Genomic DNA, 20,315 nt, shown 5'->3' with positions numbered 1-20,315 from the left:
ACAGGAAGAGCTAAAGTCATAAAGGAACATAACCATTTTGGGACACCACCCCAATACCAAGAGAGTATTGAATCCTCATGTGTAGGATTCTCTTTTTTAAAAAATTGCACTAAATAGCCAGCAACATTTCTCTGGTGAAGTCAGGAAGTATTTTAGAAACTCCTTTAGGTATTCTGAAATATTCATTGAATGAAAAATGTCAGTGTTTTTCATTCCTGGCCCATTTATTGTTCCTCTGATGGTAAATGTAATTAATTACATGAAACTAGGTAGGCCTGAGTTTAATCTCCAGCTCTCTTGAGTTGGATGAGAAAGGGCATGAGAGGGGGAAGATTTAAAAGGGACCTAAGAGGCAACTTTTCCATGCAAAGGGTGGTGCGTGTATGGAATGAGGAAGTGGTGGAGGCTGGTACAATGACAACATTTAAAAGGCATCTAGATGGGTACATGAATAAGATGGGTTTAGAGGCATATGGGCCAAATGCTGGGATATCTGGTCAGCATGGACGAGTTGGACCGAATGGTCTGTTTCTATGCTGTGCAATTCTATGACTCTGTGACTCTATAACAGAACAAGCATAGCACTTTTGTGTCTCTGGGCTACAAAGATTTCAGCTGGAATCCCCTCTGCTTGATTACTGTCTATTGATTTGAACTTGCCTGAAACTTTAGGTCAAAGTCACGTACGTGGGTGAGGTACATTTGAAACTGAAGTGGTCATATTCCTGGTCAAAAGGAGAAGAACAGAAAGTAATCTGAGATTCGGAACAAAGACTTGGGAGCATTAAAGCACTGAGTATCAATTTTAAGAAAATAAAAATCAGTTGGACAAAACCTGAATGTTAAAAAAAATAATTGAATTTATTGATAGTGCTATTTTGGTTAAAATAAAACATAAATTGTGCAAGTACTGAGTAAATTCATGACATCAATGGAAAGGATAACAAAATTAACAAGTCAACTCGCTGACATTTTTTCAGAATGATCTTTAATATGAAATATTCACTCTGTTTCTCTCTTCACAGATCCAACCTTTTTTGAGTATTTCCAATATTTTCTGTTATTATTTCAAATGTCCAGCAACTGAGATATTTTGCTTTTTTTTGTTTCGGTTGGAATGTATTTCCTTGTCTGACAAGCACTTGATAAAAGTGAGGAAAGTTTACAATCCAGTGTTGTCATTGCATAATAAACATGTGCTTCAGTATAACTATGTGAATACATCAGCATGACCTCTGACCTGATTGGGTTGATACTAAGCACTAGAGGCTGTGGAGAATGGGGTGGCTACAAGGCTGAAAACTTGATCTGTGAATTTTTTTTGATAAATGCTTTGGTTCAAATCCATTGTAAGGAATTAACTGCGATTCATTTGAGATACTGAATAGTTCAGAATACAAGCTTTTTTTTCATAATGTCTGCAAGCATTTTGACACACAGAGTCGGTATGAAGTGTATTTAAATAGTTTGGGGAAATCTAGTTTTGATCTCATTAGAATTAACCGCTCTCAGTGTGGTTCCTCCATTTTGGAAACTAGAGAACTATTATTGCAGCTAGCATTGGGGATTGGACCAATTGCTCATGTGAAGCAAGCAAGCATGAATCATGCTTCAGTGGGAACATGCATCTACTTGTTATATAAACCGCTGGGTAGCTTAGGAAAACACGCAGATGTACTTGTTTGTTGTTTTCTTTTCAGTTTTTAATCACATCAGATCAGAATAGAATTGTGAGATACTGTTCCACTAGCTGGCAGCTTGCAGTTGGGATTGGTCAAATTGAATATACATATTTAAAATTCTTAAGAGGTTCACAGAGAAAATAAGAAGAAAAAAGATCTAGTCCATGATAGAGGATGCACAATGTGGTTTTGTTTAGCCATCTGCTGGCTGTACCATACAATTCAGTATATTCCACTGTGAAGTGGAGGATTTTGAGTTTATTAGTTTACTGTCTCCAGTTGTAATACACAACCTATTAAAGCCTGCATCGTACCATGTAATTACACTTGCTGTTCTGCCTGACATGAGTCAGAATGCAGATTAACTGTTTATAGCCCCACCAGGCCAAAGGAAGCCACAAATGGATCTGAGCTGAGCTAATATTGCAACCTCACTGAAGATACCAAGAGTCTAATTTTTTGTGGCAATTACTGTAAAAGTATTTGACTTTATGAATCAGACCATTCAGCTCATTTTCAGTCTGCCGTGCCATTCAGTCGTGGCTGATATGTTTCTCAACCCCATCTTCCTGCCTTTTCCCCATTACCTTTGATCCCCTTATGAATCAAGAATCTGTCTGTCTGTCTGTCTTAAGTGCACTCAATGACTTGGCCTCCACAGTCCTGGGAGGCCATGAGTTCCAGAGATTAACCACCTGCTGGCTGAAGAAATTTCTCCTCATCTCAGCTCAGATCTAAAGGGTCATCCCTTCACACTGGGGTTGTGGTGTCATGTCCAAGTCTCTCCTACTGATGGAAACACCTTCTTTACCTCCATTCTCTCCTGGTCTCTTGGTATTATGGAAGTTTCAATCAGATACTCGCTCATCCTTCTAAGCTCCATCGAGAACAGACTTAGAATCCTCACCCGTTCCTCATTTGACCAGCCCTTCATTCCTGAATTTATCTAATTTTATTTAATTCTTTCACATGTGTGGGCAAATAATGCTTTCACCTCGTCACATTGTCAAGTCGTTTAGATTTTGAGAGAACACATGTGTTTTTGGTGATAATTTCTACTTGACTTTTATTCCATGGAACTGTAGTAACTCCAAGTACAGTATTGTAGATGTCCATTTATTTATGTTTTCCAAGTTTTTATAGTCCGTTTACCTCTGGAATAAATGATGCATCTTGGGAAGAATTGTGATGTTGTGGAAGTTAAAGGAAAAAGGGGAGGAGCTTGCATTTATATATTTTGCTTAAATTTCTCAGAACATGTCAAAGTATTTTATACATGAATTCATTCGAAGTGCAATTAGAGTTGCTTTGGGGCAAATGTCCCAACTATTTTGTGAGAACCTAAATCATGTATCCAACAAAAAAATATGAATAACCAGTCAATTGTTTGCAATGCCATGCTTGGGGAGGCATGTGGGAGAACCTCCTGCTTCCCTTTTAGAGTAGAGGTGTGCAAACTTTTAGCACTGTCCTAAAAGGGGTTTCATTTAACAGCTCAGCTGAAGGAGAGTGCTCCCAATGATATACTACAATTCAGTGCATCCAAAGGTTTCAGAACCAGGAATGAGAATTAATCCAGAGGTGAGAATATTGTGTATTAGACCCGAACCCATGGTCCCTTAAGCAACACCAACACTGAACACACTGAGAAGGATATGGAGCTGCTCTGTACATACTATAAAATTTAGTATTTAAAATGTTTGTTATCATATTTACATATTTTAAATCTGATCTCACAGAAAAGTCCATTTATAGCAAAATTGCAACTGTGTTTAACCTGACAAAGTGTTATATCTATATGATGTAAAACACAAGCTGACTACACTTTGGTTTAGTCAAATATTCACATTGGTGATGATTCCGGGGTTGTGGGTCTTGTTTTGTTATGCACTACCTCCATGTATTGTGACATACCCAAAGGATGAGGTCTTAAGCATTTCCTTTCAGTGACTTTCTGCACATTCACCAGGTATGATTTTCTCCACCTCTCCCAGAGAAACCATTCAGGCTAACTTGTCCTCACAGAATCCTAAGAAAAGCACAGGACTTCCTCCAGCCCCATCCATTTGGATTACTAAAAGAGTTTGAGACTTATTTTCAGCTCTCCGTGGTGATTGCCAAAGCTAAAACTGCCCTATCTGCTGATTTGGATCTTTACTAACGCTGAACTGAGTCTGCTTGTAATATCTAGCCCCTGTCTTTGTTGGTTGTATAAGTTCAACTTTGTAAACTCTTCAGTGGTCATCTTACCAGGTAGCTTATCCTAGTGATTTAACTGAAACTGCATTTTTTTTTGTAGAAATGCTGTTTTGAACTAATTGTTGAAAATGAATTATTTGACTGTATTATTCATATATTTTACATGAAAAAGTTCTTTTTACATAACTAAAACCAAAATCCCAATTTACCTCTACTTCGGAATCCAAGTTCCCAAATACTAACACATTATAAACCTTCAATCCAGAAGAGTGTCAAAATTGGAGTGGACAACAAGTGTCAAATCAAGAGCGTCAATCGGGAGCAGAATTGGAAATGTGGCTAAGTCCCAACCTGGCACCCTACAGCTTCCAAACTTACCTAAAGAGGGAATTAAATCTTTCTTTGCCTCTTTTCTAAAAACAAAATGTCTAATTCTCATGTCGACACTCTGCTGGCATGAATTCTTTATAATGTGGGATAGAGTATACAGGCTCATCTGCTGATGGAAAGTGTGTGCCCTTGCCTGTTTGAATAACCTATATTACCCCTTCGTTTGAAAGATATAGGCAATTGCAAATGTATATTTAGGATTAACCAGGTGTACAGGCTGATCTAGCAATCTTCCCTGTAGAGTTTAGAAGAATGAGGAGATCTAATTGAGGCATACAAGATGCCAAAGGAGATTGACAGAGCAACATCCTATTGTGGGATCTAGAATGAGGGGTCATAGTTTTAGAATAAGAGTTGACAGATTTAAAACAGAGTTGAGGAGAACTTGCTTATCTCAAATGCTCATGAATCTGTGGAATTCACTACCTCCAGAATGTGGCTGATTCTGGGACATGGAGTAAATTTATGGAGGGGTTTGACAGATTTTTAATTAGTAATGGGTTGAAGAGTCATGTGAAGTGAGCAGGAAAATGGAATTGAGGCTGGGATGAGCTCAGCCATGTGCATATCGGAGAGCAGAGTGGGCTTGAGGAACGTAGTATTTTCTGTTCCATGATGTGGAGGTGCTGGTGTTGAACTGGAGTGAACAAGCTGAAAAATCACGCAACACCAAATTTTGCAGATTTTTATTTGCAGGTGCATTCTATATTGTTCTAAAAGCAAACTATCTGTAGGCTGTCAGTCCAGGTCACATTTTCTACATTCCTACTTTGGAAATAGAACCAGTCTGACTCAAGGTTGGAATACAGACAGATTCTAACCTCACACCTTAATCTGAGCTGAGTTGTCACCTCTTTTTAATAAAGCCTTCAGTTATCTTGGGAATTTGACTTGAAAGAAGTTCTGGGATTTACATATTAATCAAGTGAAACCCTCAATCCATTCTTAGTGATTACAGAGGAATTTCAATTATCCGAAGGACAAGCCGGGGAGTATTTCATTCGGTTAATCGAATTCTGGGTAATTGAATGCCAGATAATGTAGTTTAGCTGGGCATCCGGACTTTGGATCTTGCAGCATAATCCAATATTTGGATAATCGAATGCTGGATAATCAAGTTTCGTCTGTAAAGACTTAACAGCAATCTAGGTTTATTCAATACATCATATCAGCTGTATGGCACTTTGATCTTTTATTATAAATTCTGTGTCCTATGATCCTGTCTCACTAGCTACCTGATGAAGGAGCAATGTTCTGAAAGCTTGTACTTTCAAATAAACCTGTTGAACTATAACCTGGTGTTGTGTGATTTTTAAGTCTGTGTTCTAAGTCGTTGAAGAATGTTCAGTTCTATGTGTGATGCACCATACTCATTTTTAATTTGCAAATCTATTTCAATGAAATGACCATCCTCTTGTATTTTTCTATTCTATTTTCCTTATTCCTAAATAGTTATAGCCCCAGGAGGCAAATCTACACTGAATAGAGTCTGAAGCTTCTGTCTCATTTCATGCAAATCCTTCCAAACAGTATTCCATCTGGACTATGTTTTCACTGTTTGTTTGAATAAATTATGACCATGCAAAGTGCAATAACATTCTCTTTCACTCATCTCTCTAAGGTTATAAAGTCACATGCAGTTTACATGATTCTGTCAAAAGAATTATTCTTTTTAACATTTCAACTGCTCCCTACTGATTGCTAAAGGCAGCCTTGATTGTGTAACAGTCAGGTAAATTTTGAGGTGTGTCCTTACTCAAAATACTACGAGGCTGACTCACATTAAAATATATAGCTATTATTCATGTCTGGTTATCATATTGTGGTAGGCTAGTAAAATGCAGTCATTGTGTATCTTTCAGTTTGGGGATAACAATAAGAGTTCTCAGAAATTTGTAAAATTTCTGTTTGACAAGTTAATTTTCTTTAACTCTGAAAACCGAGAACATTCAAAAATGAGACTGATCATCAAAGGTGGAGTGGCACATGAAATTACATAAACTGCTCCAGAGGGATTAAGAGGGCCGTCTGCAGGGTGACAAAGTTGTCTTGCAAGTGAAATTCTACAGCTGTTATCTCAGTATTTTCTCTGACAGCCTGATGGTGACATTGTTCGGTTTTAGTGCCACCCTGCCATTGGTAACTTCCCTACTCAGCTGCCATTCTTTGGCTTAATATCTGCATGGCATCTTGTATAGCCAAAATACAATGGGTTATTTAATCTTTTGCCTCTCTACTAGAGATAGTGTTTGATTTATGGTATCCAATTTTGAGAAAGCAGGGCCACTAATGCAGAGTCAACGTCTTGCTATCTGTCCTGTTGCCTTGGCGTGTAGAGATTGAGTGGAGATTTCATTTCTTATTCTTGACTTCTCCACCATGATTCAGGTTCTTGCTGACAATCTGCTGAATCATGGCACGGTGTCATGATTGATTGTTCAGCTATAGGTAGTGTGAAGAGTAGGCCCCAAGTCTGCAAGAGCCAGAATGGAGATCCAACCCTGTGTTCTTGGTGTTAATCTGACCGACAAGCTAATCATCTGGTCTGCGCTCAGATGCTAAGTATGTTTTGGAGATAAATTTAAGGTGTGCAATGAAGAAGATGTCATGAGTCGTACATTCAATTTTTGAAACATGTTTTGCTGCACTTCCATCAGCATGTTATTTTTATTGTGGTCCTGTTTCCAGTAAATGGGGAATAGTGACATATTTGTGGTGCTAATTAGATTATTGACTGATAACAACTTGAATGCTCCTATGGTACTAATTTGAGTAACTGTTACCTTTAAATTTGATTAACATCTAAAATACTTCCCTTGTCTTTTCAAGTTTTTTAATATGTTCACATAGGATAGTGATGATGTTAGGCTGATCTGGCTGGTCTTACATGTCCTTCCCGTTGCTAACCTTACTCACTTCACCAGGCTGGATACTGACAGTAATACACATTGGCTTGCTGCACAGGTGCTGGGAGCATCCATGGTGAAGAAATGGGATGAACCTATATGTCTCTGAAGTGGGAGTTGAACTTGGACCGAGTTTGGAGGGATATGGGCCGGGTCCTGGCAGGTGGGACTAGATTGGGATGGGATATCTAGACCGAAGGGTCTGTTTCCACGCAGTACATCTCTATGACTCAATGACTCCAGTTGCTTATTAATGCCTAAAGGGAAGTGTAGCGTGGCGGCGTGAAGTGTTTGTGTGTTGATTTTGGCAATAGCGATTTCTGTACTGAGTGAAAAGTTGAAATATGCCATCAACAGGGTAATAAGCTGAAATGATGCCTCGTCTACAAATGCATAAGATGACTGACAATAGTAACACAGTGCCATCTTTATGACAGCAGAATGTGGGGGACTATTTGCAATTGTCTTTATTTATAATACAGTATGTATAGTCGTCCTCCAGGCCCTCTGGGCTTATGTAAATTGAAAATACATTTGAAAGAACGTCCAAATGATAGGTTTTTGTTTAAATGTCTGTTTAGTCAGTGTTTTAAAATCTCTCCATTATTACCTGATCATTCAGTGTGACATTAAGTCAAATAGTAATTTAAAAAACAGTAGATATATGGTGCAGGTGGACCGAGATAATGTTTGATTCAGTGGTATGCAAAAACAAATTTAGAGTAATACTGAGAATGCATACTTTATTATAACAATTGCCCAGCTGCATTCCGTTGCTACTATCCAAATAGGAATGTCTCCATGCAGTTGTCAGTGCCGCAGAAAGGGTTGTGGTTTAAATTAAAATTATATTTTGTGGATTTTCTTCCCCTTCTAATTGTTACTTGTGGTGCGGGAAGCAGTAATCGGCACCATTTGAACCTGCCAATCAGAAGGCCTGGGTCCACACAATGCCTTCCCATAAGAATTTGCAGAGACTTACACCGTTTGTGATCATTGTAAATTCTAATTTGCAACATCCACTGTTCTTTTGGATTTTATTTAAACCAATTGCATCGTACTCTGCTGTTTTGAGTAAACTGTGTGGACCAGTGATCAAAGTTGGTCTCTGTGTGAGCCACAGTTTGAGCCACCACATGTGTTAATAATTTTATTTTGTTTTGCACATAATTATGCAGAGAGCGGTGGCTTTTTGCATATTTACGTACAAAACAAAATATGGGTGGCACGGTGGCTCAGTGGTTAGCACGGCTCCCTCACAGCACCAGGGACCCAGGTTCGATTCCAGACTTGGGTGACTGTGTGTGTGTGTGTGTGGAGTTTGCACATTCTCTCCATGTCTGTGTGGGTTTCCTCCGGTGCTCCGGTTTCCTCCCACAGTCCAAAGATGTGCAGGTTCAGTGAATTGACCATACTAAATTGCCCGTAGTGTTAGGTGCATTAGTCGGAGGAAAATGGGTCTGGGTGGGTTACTTTTCTGAGGGTTGGTGTGGACTTGTTGGGTCGGAAGGTGCCTGTTTCCACACTGTGGGGAATCTAATCTAATCTAAGAGTTCTTGTGGTACCATGATCGTGTCCCAATCTCTGGCAGGCCTGAGTTCAAGTCCCATCTGCTCCAGCTGTGTGTTGTACTTTGTCTGAACAGGTTGAATGGAAAATATTTACATCAATACTCAATAGGGTCTTCTGGCACAATGGTAACATTCCTGCCTCTGGGCCAGAAGATCCAGGTCCTATCTGCCCTGGTTGTGTGTCATAATATGTCTGAGCAGATTGAATAAAATAACTACCTAAACATAGAACCTGAATTTTTATTTTTTGAGAAGATTTGTTGCTCAGGTTGAAGTTCAGGTTGTAAGTTTGCTGACTGAGCTGGAAGGTTTGTTTTCAGACATTTCGTCACATGTTGGGTAACATCAGTGAGACTCCGGTGAAGCGCTGATATTATGTCCCGCTTTCTGTATTTGTCTCTTGGTCTCTTAAGGTGGGTGATCCCATTTCCTCAGAGGCTTTTCATTTTTTCTCAGAGGTTGGTAAATCTGGTCCAAATCGATGTGTTTATTGATTCAGTTCCAGTTTGAATGTCAGGCCTCTAGAAATTCCTGTGCATGTCTCTGTTTAGCCTGTCCCAGAATGAATGTGTTGTTTTCACCATTCTTTTCACCACTTGATAATGTTTGACAATTGAATCTTTTTTCAATTAACTTGCTGTTCCTTAAGATTTTATCCTTTCTGTCACACTGCTCTTTCTTTACATCAGTGACATCCTTCATTCCAGCAAATAACCACAGTTTGCCTTTTTGCAAATGATTTCACTTCACATTCAATAATTGACTTGAGATGGCACAACATCTAGAATTCTCTCGATGCAGTTGCTGAATCATAACACCCAAATCTTGTCTATACCCTGCTGTGGGACAACGATACTTTGGATTCTTTTACTCCTTCAGAGTTGCTTCTTCTATCTCATACAAGGCAAACTGAAAGCTGAAACCAATGGCCCTTTTTTTTAAAAGAACAATTTTGGCCTCGATATGACTTGCCTCAAGTAGAATGCTTGTTCATTTCCTCTGCTACAAAGGGTTTGAAAAAACATTCCTCTCAATGTTTCTCCTGACTCTGTCATCCTATCTGTCTTTTCTGTTCCTACAGCCTTCCTCTGTTCGACTCAAAGGTCATTACGATATGCCTTACTTTATCTCATTTGTTCTGTAAAGCTAAAAAATGTCTAAGAATCTGTAAGTCCTTTGGCCTATTGGCTCAGTATTAGCTTCTGAGAAGAACTATCGAATTAGTTCCAAAAACCCAGAATTGTTACAACACAGAAGTAGACCTTTTGGCCCATTGTATCTGCATCATCTCTCTGAGCAATTTAGGAAGTGCCATGCTCCTCCTCTTTCTCCATAAACCTGCACATTTTTCCTTTACAGATAACTAAAATTCACTTTGTTGAATGTTTCAATTGAACCTTTTTCTACCACAGACTCGGGGAAACATTTCACTCAGCTTTTTTCCTCCTCATGTCATTGTTTTGCTTCTTTTATCAATTACTCTTAATGTACATTCTCTCATTCTTGATATTTTTGAGTGGAAATGATTTCTCCCCATCTACTCTGTCCAGACCCTTGAAGATTTTGAATACGTTTATCACAGCTCCTGTCAGTCATCTGTTCTCCAAAGAAAGCACTCCGAATGTCTCCAATCTTTGTTCATGACAGCTTAGTCAGCCTTGGAACCTGTATCATTTTTTAAAAATGTGCCCTCTCCAATGCCATCGCATCCTTGCTAAAGTGTTTGGACAGAGTACTCTAGTTGATGCTGAACTGATGTTTTATTCAGCTCAGCATTGCCCCCATGCTCTTGTACTCTCTACCCTTATTAATAAAACCAGGATGCTCCATGCCCTCTCAACTTGTCCTGCTGCTTTGAATTACTTATACATGTATGGACCCAGATCCCATTCCCCTCCCACATCATCTTGGTGTTGTACCCTGTTCTTTCAATATCTCTAGATGTCCTTCTGACCAAAACGAATCTCTTGATGTTTCTCGATCTTGTGTTTTTCCAATAAGTCTTGCAAATATTTTGTTTGCCCAAACCTCTGTGTTACCTATTTTTAGATCATTTTCAAGATTTAAAACTCAATTTAGTGTCTCCTAATCACCATATTATGCCCTGCTTCCTTTTTTCTATTGCCTTTCAACCGAGGTGATTGCTGACATTTATGGGCCCTGTATTTTCACTTTGTTTCACAATAAAACATGGAGAGTATCTTATTTGCCTGAGTTCTCACTGGACAGAGAGAGCACATTGCGTCAGAAACTATTCATATTGCTCCCATGGGTACAAACCTGAATGAAAAACAGAAGGTTCCCAAATCCAGGCAGCATCATCGCAAGAGTTTTACCAGATAGTGTCATGTTTCATGGGAAAAAATTGCTACCCTGAATGAAGCTTCTGCGTATTTTTAAAAGTGGTGAACTAATAGCTGACTTTGAAACTTGACCAGCTCCCTTGTTGGTAATCTGACAATGCTGCATAAACACTTTTGAAGTGTCATTTCTGTTATTATATTGAAATTGTGGCACTCAATTTGCATATAGCAAGCCCCAAAACAGCAATGAGTTAATGTCCTAAATTTCTGTTACTGATATTTTTTTAAACTTGATCCGACAGTGATGCTTTTGCTTCTATACACATTGACAGGTGAAGTTTTTGTCTCTCCAACTCTGACAGATTTGTGTCCATTTCAGAGCATTGAAAGGGCCATGCAGTCTGTGATGGGACTCTAGCAATGCAAGTGCAATGGGACATTTTTGTTATCTGCTGGTGGTTGCAAACCTTCTCTGTTTAACCATTTTGGTTAAATCAAGTTGCATCTGTTGGTTTGCATTGTGATTCAAGCTGCAAGTCCTTAGAGCACACTAGACTTTAATCATTCTAGTGAGGCTTCAATAACTAGAATGCTGCTTTCTGTGGGAATGATAGTTTTATTGGATTCTGTGAAATGCGTATCTACTCCATCTCAAAAATAAAGATTTTTTTTAAAGGAATTTAATTCTGGTCGTTAAAAACGCCAACGCAGATATCAAATATTGGTCCTTCTTTCAATTTTGGATTTGAGGTGTTTCAACTGGGGAGTTATTGAACAGAGGCTTAGCTCTTCATGGGGTTTGAGGGTGGTATGGTGGGAATTACTGTAGATGGGACTGTACAGGAATGGGGGATGATGGCGAACTGGGGAACTGACTTGCTGATTTGTTTGTGAATTAAAGTTGGAGATGGCAGTGCAAATGTTGAAAATGCAGAATCATTTCAGAACAATTACATTAAGCCATCACTGATTTTAAACCATTCCAACATCTCAGTTGGAAACCTGGTATGAAACAATGGGTCATTAAAAGTTGGCTTGATACTGTAGCTCCCCACTGACTGGACTGAATGTTGACGTGCAAAGTTAAGGCAGTTGGACGTTGTGTGCGAAGGGTCCCGACTTGAAATGTTGAGTTCACTGCTTCTTAGATGCTGCCTGACCAGTTGCGGTTTTTCCAGCCGCACCCTTTATCGACTCTTGACTTCCCAGCATCTGCAGTCCTCACTGTCTCTAAGTTGTGTATTACTTGGATAGTTCCATCTTAAAGGCCCACACAGTGGGATATCAATATATTTTTGTTTGTTTGTTAGATAAATGTAATGTCTCCATAGTTCTATCAGATTATAGGGCTGCTCTCTCAGAGAGAGAGAGAGAGAGAGAGAGAGAGAGAGAGAGAGAGAGAGACAGACAGCTGATCGTGGTTTAACCTGAGGGTCACCATGCCTCAGGTGGGGAGAGAGGTTGAGAAAGAAAGTCCTTCATGGTAACATCAGCCGGTTTGGGAATTGAACCCACACAGTTTGCATCACTATCATTGCAGACCAGCCATCCAGCCAACTGAGCTAACCTATCTCCAATGTATTTTATGTGTGGAAGAGGAAACCATTTTTTAACCTATAGATCCAAGACAAAAGTATTGGGAAAAAGCTGACATTTGCTAGGAGTACATTTGTTGTTTTCGATCTAGACTTACGGTCAGACAGTCCAGAAATGGCCCTTCTGCCCATCTAGTCTGCGCTGACAAAAAAACCAATCACCTATCTACACTAATCCCACGTTCTAGCACTTGGTTCATTGGCTTGGACTTTAGACATTCGAAGTGCATACTGTGAAGTTTTCCACCTCCGATACCCTCTAAGCAGTGCATTTCAGATCCCCACCTTCCTCTGGGTGAAGAAGTCTTTCCTCAAAGCATCTCCAACTTTGCCTTTAACCTTAAAATTATGGCCCCTGATTACTGACCCTGCAACTGAGGGGAACAGTTCCTTCCTCTCCAACCTCCCCACACCCCTCCCAGTCATAAGCACCTCAATCAGGTGTGCCCTTGTACTCTTTGCTGTAAGGAAAACAAACCAAGTCTAGCCTCTCTTCATAGCTGAACTGCAGTGTCATCTTCAAAAGCTGATTGTTTTTCTGCCCCCTCCCCATTTTAATGCAAATATGTATTAAAACTGGTAGATTTGCTTCTGCCTCCTTCTTTCACTGTTTTAATTTTTATGTGTCTTTGTACCCATGTCATCGTGCCCAGGGTAATGTCACATGCTCTGAATAGGACAGTAAAAGCCTCCTCTCCTCTACCCCAACTTTTTTATTGTTGTGAGACTTCCCTGAAAAGGGATTTCATGGTGAGTGAAGCTTTCCAAGCATACGGTAAACATTTTGGATAAACTGAGCATTTGTTTATCCAAACCCTTTTTGTGAATTTGGTCAAAACAAGGCAGTAACTGAGCTTATTCAGGGTTAGGACACATTGAGCAGAAGAATTTAACACTCATGCAGTTACCATCTTCGAGAACATTCTTGGTTGGCTCCACAAACATCCCCTAAACCCCGCTCTTTATCCTTGCCCTCGATTTCTGTGGCTGTTTCATTTCCTCCGTTGTTGCATTCTCTTGTTTCCTTACTGTACTGACAGGAGCGATGTGCTGTAAACCTGTATGTTCAACATCAAATACCTCTTTACTAGCAATTATGAGAAGTGCAAAACCACTTCCTTGATTTTGCATCCAGTCGAAAAATTTAAATTATATGGCAGGGTGAAATAAGTGTACAGCCTCGAGTGGAGCCGAGAGTCTCAAATCTATATTTCTGCTTTACTTTGATAGTAAAGCAATTGTCTGAAGCAGAAATGCTACACGGTTTACAGCATAGCTAAACAGGCCTCAGCTATGTTTGCATTCGTACTTGTCAGGTCAGGTCTAGTCCTGTCAGGTATGCTATTTATATGTAAACACTTCATAGAGATATGGCAATGTCGTTACTACATTGCTGGCCTAATAATCGAAGGGGTCTACCTTTCAATCATGTTGTAACAGTTTGAGAATTTAGATTCAGTTTCATAGATTTTGCAACATTTGAAAATCGTTGAAAATGACAATGAGGCTCTCGGATTAGTGTAAAATCCAGATCGTTCTCTACTGCCCTGGGAAGCTCTCTCTCCTGTCTGACCTGGCCTAGATATGAGTTTAGTCCCACAATAACATGGTTGGCTCTTAGCTGTCTTAAGTGTTGTAGTAAGTCACTAATTCATATTAAACTGCTGCAATATTGTATATGGCAGAATGGAGCAGTTTAAGAAAGATGTACCACTAGAAATGGGCAATAAATGTCAGTCTTAACAGCGATAACGCATTGAAATTGACTTTTTTAAAAAAAACTATTGCAACCTTGGGAAGGAGATTTCTTACACAATTGTGTACATAGGCAGTTGAGTAGATAAAGAAATAACCACATCATTTGGACATCATGCAGGTCAGAATAGAAATGTGCCATTATTGTCAAAATTTCTTTGTAATTTGTTTTGTTTTAGATACCATCACAGTTTATTTCCAGTAATGTTCATGTACTGATTCAGGCTACAGCCTTGCAGGCTTCTGGGTCCAGAAACTGTGCTCTGATGAGTACATAAGTCAGAAATATTCTACTTCTAGAATGTAATTTCATAAACTTAGAGTGCTCCAAAAAGCTTTACATCCAGTGACATACTTCTGAAGTGCAGATGTTGTTGCAATGGAATAAACACGCCTGGAATTGTGCAACTGTGAATTTGGAGACACAGCAAGTTAAGCTGTATGTTTAGTTTAGTTGAAAAGCTCAGCAGGTCCAGCAGCATCTGTGGAGAGAAATCAGAGTTAACGTTTCAGGTTGAGTGACCCTTCCACAGAACTGGATTCTGTGGAAGGGTCACTCGACCTGAAACATTAATTCTGATTTCTCTCCATAGACACTGCCAGACCAGCTGAGGTTTAAGCTATTTCTATGTTTGTCTTTAATTTGCTGTGTCCGTGATTCTTTCGTTTTTTGTTTATTTTAGTGCTTCAGCTGAGGAATGATTAGTGATGATTATTGATGAAGGATAATTTGTGTTCTCATCTTGTAAAAAGTGCCATAATATTATTCATATTCACCTTGAGAGGGTTGATAGGTCTTGATTTAATTTGTTATATGAAGGGTGACTTCCCAACAGTGCAGCACTTCTTCAGTATTGGATTGGCAGTGTAGGTCTGATTTTTGTTTTGCCTACATCCCTGAAGTGGAGCAAGAGCTTCTGAGGCAAGGCTGCTAGTACTGAGCCAGGCCCCGAAATGTGAAGCAGCAGGAAACTGGGTGGATTTGCAATCCCAGGTTTTTGTTGGCATTAAGTCTTGGGCTTTTCTGCTGCTCCCAGGAGTTGACCACAAACATTCCTGCACCAGCTCTTCTGCTGCTGTCAGTCCCATCGTACCTCCTCCTGTTTACTTTTGCAGGCATCTTCTCTAGGTTTACAAGAACTCGGAATGAAGGGTCTGTTTCCGTGCTGTACATTTCTCTGACTCTAAGTAGTCCACGCAGCATGTGGAGCCTACTCCAACAAGTAATACAATCATGGCTGATCTTGAGTGTCATCTTGACTTTCCTACCATCTCCCCACATCCCATGATTCCTTGAGAGACTAATATTTGTCTATCCCAGCTTAAATATTGACCAAGTAGACAAACAGGAAGCTGGGAGAACGTAGCAAGCCAGGAAGCATCAGGAAGTGGAGAAGTCAATGTTTCAGATATCATTCTTCTTAAGGATTGAAGAAGGATTATACCCAAAATGAATTCTAGCATCAGCAGTTTTTTTTGTCTCCTACTAAATATAGACAGAGCACATCAACCGTGGTTTAGTGAATTTAGTGAAGAAGTCTTCTCACATCTCAGAGCCTGCTACAACTCCTGCTCTCCTGTTGACTCTTAGAAACACTTTTTAAGAAGGGACTGGAGAATATTTTGCTGTTATTTCTCCTTGCTCAGGCACTCAAACAACTATGGAACTTTCTAGTCTACCTCCGCATTGAGACAGATTTCAAACTGTACCAAGGGAATAACAGTGGAGAGAGCTTTAGATGTTGCAGATGTAACAATGCATGGTGTTACTGGTTCTATTGGTGTTACTGACTTGTGAAGAAAAGCCTTTTGTGGTCTGTGGGCACCATTGGCAAGACCAGGATTTGTGGTCCATGCCTGATCGCCCTAGATCTGAATGGCTTTGTATAGCCATTTCAGATGGTACTTGTAGCCAATTAAGTACTTTGTTTTGTTATGAAGTTGTAATCATTATTTAAATATCAGAAATGCAGCAGCCAATCTGTGCACAGAAAATTCCCAACAAGACAATGACCAGAAAATGACCACTCTTTTTCAGTAATGTTTGTTGAGGGATAAATGTTGGCCAGGATACCAGCAACTCTTTGAAATGGTGCTGGGAATATTTCTGCCCACCTGACAGGACAGGTATGATCCTGGTTTAACTTCTCATCTAGCCATCGGTATCTTTAACAAGGCGACAGACCGTCAGTCCTAAACGAACCTGTCAGCCTGGAAGCATTGCTGTGTGGTGGGGGAAGGTGCAAAAAAAAACTGGCTTTTCAACAATCCCTGGTACAGTCTAACTGCTATCACTTAAAGTCATAGAGACGTACAGCATGGAAACAGACCATTCGGTCCAACTCATCATGCCGATCAGATATCCTAAATTAATCTAGTCCACATCCCTCTAAACCCTGCCTATTCATATACCCATCCGGATGCCTTTCAAATGTTGTAATTGTACCAGCCTCCACCACTTTCTCTGGCAGCTCATTCCATACACGTACCACCCTCTGTGTGATTTAAGAACCTCCTTAATCTAGCGATGTTTAATTGGAGTTACATCCTTTTCCTCTGGGATATACTGGTACTTTATTCTAACGGCAGTGAAGGGTCTTCTATCTTCACATTGTGGGCCTGAATGCTGAAGGCTCTTTCATTTTAGCTTCTGACCCAGTGAGCCTTGATTCAGTCTGAAACCAATCAAAGACTCTGAGCTTGAGATTGAAGTTAGATCATGCAGTACTTCTGACCTTTGGCCCTTCGTCATTACCTGTTGCTCACATCTCTTTTTAAAAAAAAAGTAAGGTTGTAATTTCTGATTTATAAATCACTTATTCCTTTTATCCAAATGTCAGCTAGCACAAAGCTGAGTTTATTCCACTGTTGAATTTGACCCTTGTCACAACTGTATCATTTAGAAAAGGAATTTGTTCCTGGAGGTTGTGGAATTGAAAGACAGCTCTTTAAAAATGGCCTGTATTAGACATACAACTTCAATGACCTCTCCATTTTAAATGTCTGCTAATGTGGTGTTTTATGTGTCAGTTGATTACAATTGAGCAGACTTGTGTGGAAAATGCACAGAAGAATGAGGAAGGTGGGTAAACTCATAAATAGAGCAGATACTTAATGAAAATAGATGATTCCTATCAATTATTTTTCTGACTTCTGGGTGCTTGTATGTAAATGCATCTTGTCATTCAAAATGTCCTTGTTTCACAATGGGCCTGTTAACTCAAATGTGTAGCAAATTTACGTGGAGGGCAGGATGAGAACACTGATTCTGAGCATGTTTGAATTAAGAAAAAAATAATATTCTGGACTTTGAACGGGAGAACCCTTTTACAGTGTAAAGCTGATCTGAATTTACAGCTGTGATGCACAAAAAGTCAAAGTACGTCTCGGCTGACATGCACCAAATAGCATATTGATTAGAGAGGGAGAACTAATTTGGTGAATAATTACAAAAAAAGTGGCATTCTTTTCATCTGTCAGATCAAACTAACCAAAATGGAGGATGTAAAAACTTTTCATCGTGTAGGGGTTGTAGGCTCTTGAAGTTTCATTGGGAAAGCTATGAGGGAGGACAAGAACGGACTATTATCATTTTGGGGCTTTCTGCTGAGGGAAATGATTTAGATGATTTAAGTCATAAGACTGACTAAGTTGATCTATTCTTTTGTAATGTTTTCTGCTCTCAAAACACAGTAACCCTGAAGATAGCGAACAGAAATGTTAGCAATAGTTTTACAAACTGCTCCTCATTATTAAGGTTGCTCCATTCAAATTATTCAAGAACAGGAACTTTTCCGAACCCAAACCTTGCTGTGTTAATTAAGTTGCTTTCTTTAAATAAGTGCATGATTTCATTTTCCTTCAATTAAAGTAAAATTACAATTAGTCAGTGCAGCTTCATTAGCAAGGCAGATACCTAATCAATCAGCAGTCAACTGATCTTGTGGATTAGCAGCCACTTAACTAGTGAAATAACAACCAGGGATGTAAAACCTATTGCAGATAGTAGGGAAACCTGAAATCTAGCAAAACAACACATTCTTTGAAAGACTGATTTCTTAATTTCTGGCTAAGCTCATACTGTTTGTATGTTTAGATACTCTCAATTAAACTGCAACCTTTGAAACCCAGTGATAAAGTTCATTTGCAGATTCAGCTTATGCTGGTATAAAATTTTAATTCATTTCTTGTTCAGTTCTGGCTACCTTCTGTACAGATAGACTCTTGAATCTCACTCCAGGGAGTAGTACAAAATCTAGTCTGCTGCTTCCCCTGCAATATTGCAGATTATTGGGAATTCAGATAAGGCCACTTCAACCCAGGCCACTTCTATCCTCCTAGGTAGCTGCAAAAGACCCCACGGCAGTATGTTAAAGATTCTGAAATGGCTGAACCTCCTAAGCATAGGAACTGGAATGAGCTACTTACACCTTTGAACCTGTTCTGTCATTAGATTAGATCATGGCTGACCTGTGACCTACTCCACATACCTGTCATATCCCTTAATACCTTGGTTATCAATGATCTATTAATCTCCAATCTATCTGCCTTCACACTTAATGCTTCTGTAAAAATGAAGGAGATGAATGTAGTTAAGTGTACTAAACATTCATACATGAATATTGCAGATTAAAAGTTCTACCCTTTTCCCTATTTTCCAGGTGACGTTTATTAATAAATGGAAAAAGGAGTGGAATTCGCAGGCATATGAAAGGGAGCTCTGGTGAGATGGATGATTTGTATTTTGCTTAACTATTTGTTCCATTTAATAGATAGCTTTTACTAAAGTGAATGAACAGTATTGAAATATTGACAGTGGCCTGGACCTTGTGTTACAACATCAGCCCTGAGCAGAAACAGCAATCTGCGTTGGCGCAACTGTGTGCCAGATGTTCTGTGTGAACGTCATGATTAAGTGTGACTTCTGCAAAGAACATGTGCAATCTGAGAGCTAATAGACTGTTTGCAAGTTCAGTTTGTATGAAGACCAATGTATCACTGCCATTGAAAACTATGTTTATTGAATGGTGAGGACACATGGCTGAGTCCACATCGTCTTCCTTGTGGAGGAGGATGTTTGGGGAAGATCTTTATGGACCTTTCAAAACTCAAAGATTTTTTAAAGAGTAAATGATGAGAGCTTTTTCCACGAACGGGATGGTTTATATCTAAAGCTTCAACGTAATTAGCAAAACATTGTGAGGTGAGGTGAGGAAAATTAAGAGTAGCTTTCCAGAATAAATACTACAAAAAGAAAAGATTTCAGGGCTATTGGGAGTGAACAGAGGAGTAGGACTAATTGGAAAAAGGGGCAATGAGGCTGTTTTCCAATGTCATCATGTTGGAACTGATTGTGTGGGGTTTCCACTGAGAGAAAGGCCTGAGAAACTTGCCAAGCTAGCCTACCTTTTATTAAATGTACAGTTACTCAGAGATGATATTCCTACTGGCTCCACAGTTCTAGCTATAGATCGTTCAAGAATATTCAGGAAAACCATGCACTGCCTCAAAATAAGAAGCTGCCCAATCAGATTACAACACATAGCTGACACTTTGTTTAATATGGAGGCATTGAGAGCCAGACTGCCCAAGTGAGGAGTTGAAAGTGCCTACCTCTCTTTGTATCTTTGAGGTCTAAAGCAGAATGCAAGTAAAGCCACTTTGTGTTACATTTAGGAGGATTTTTGCTGTCTTGTTTAAAATGCAAGGTCTGTGTTACAAATATATTGTAGCACCCAGCAAACATGTTGTAAAATCGGAGCAGGTATTGATCAAGATGCAAAGATAGTAATTCTGTGTCAGTCATACTTCTGTGAATAGATTACTCATTACCCTTGTGTGATAATGTTGTGATAATATAACTGCACTCAGAAATTTATCAGTTTTATGGATAGGTAGGGCATGAAAATGAAAA

At 39.4% G+C, this 20,315-nt stretch overlaps 1 protein-coding gene across 5 annotated transcripts in view; it reads left to right on the top strand.

Moving 5' to 3' along the window:
- The window catches only part of elf1 (E74-like ETS transcription factor 1), a 275,549-nt gene that overhangs the window by 110,475 nt on the left and 144,759 nt on the right, over nucleotides 1–20,315 (top strand). For 3 of the 5 annotated variants that reach the window (XM_043704487.2, XM_087992153.1, XM_043704486.2), the window contains exon 2: nucleotides 19,063–19,124. The exons of 1 other annotated variant lie outside the window; for it this stretch is intronic. The gene's annotated coding sequence lies outside the window, so the exon portion shown is untranslated. Of the gene's footprint in view, nucleotides 1–17,464; nucleotides 17,484–19,062; nucleotides 19,125–20,315 lie in introns of those variants that run through there. One more of the 5 variants, XM_087992156.1, reaches the window with a different exon arrangement.

The sequence above is a fragment of the Chiloscyllium plagiosum genome, unplaced genomic scaffold (genome assembly GCF_037043375.1).
Source record: "Chiloscyllium plagiosum isolate Xiang-an unplaced genomic scaffold, Cpla_swu_hap1 HiC_scaffold_11, whole genome shotgun sequence".
Taxonomy (NCBI): domain Eukaryota; kingdom Metazoa; phylum Chordata; class Chondrichthyes; order Orectolobiformes; family Hemiscylliidae; genus Chiloscyllium; species Chiloscyllium plagiosum.
The sequence above is the reverse complement of the archived record's forward strand: the minus strand, read 5'-3'. Positions and strand labels throughout refer to the sequence as shown.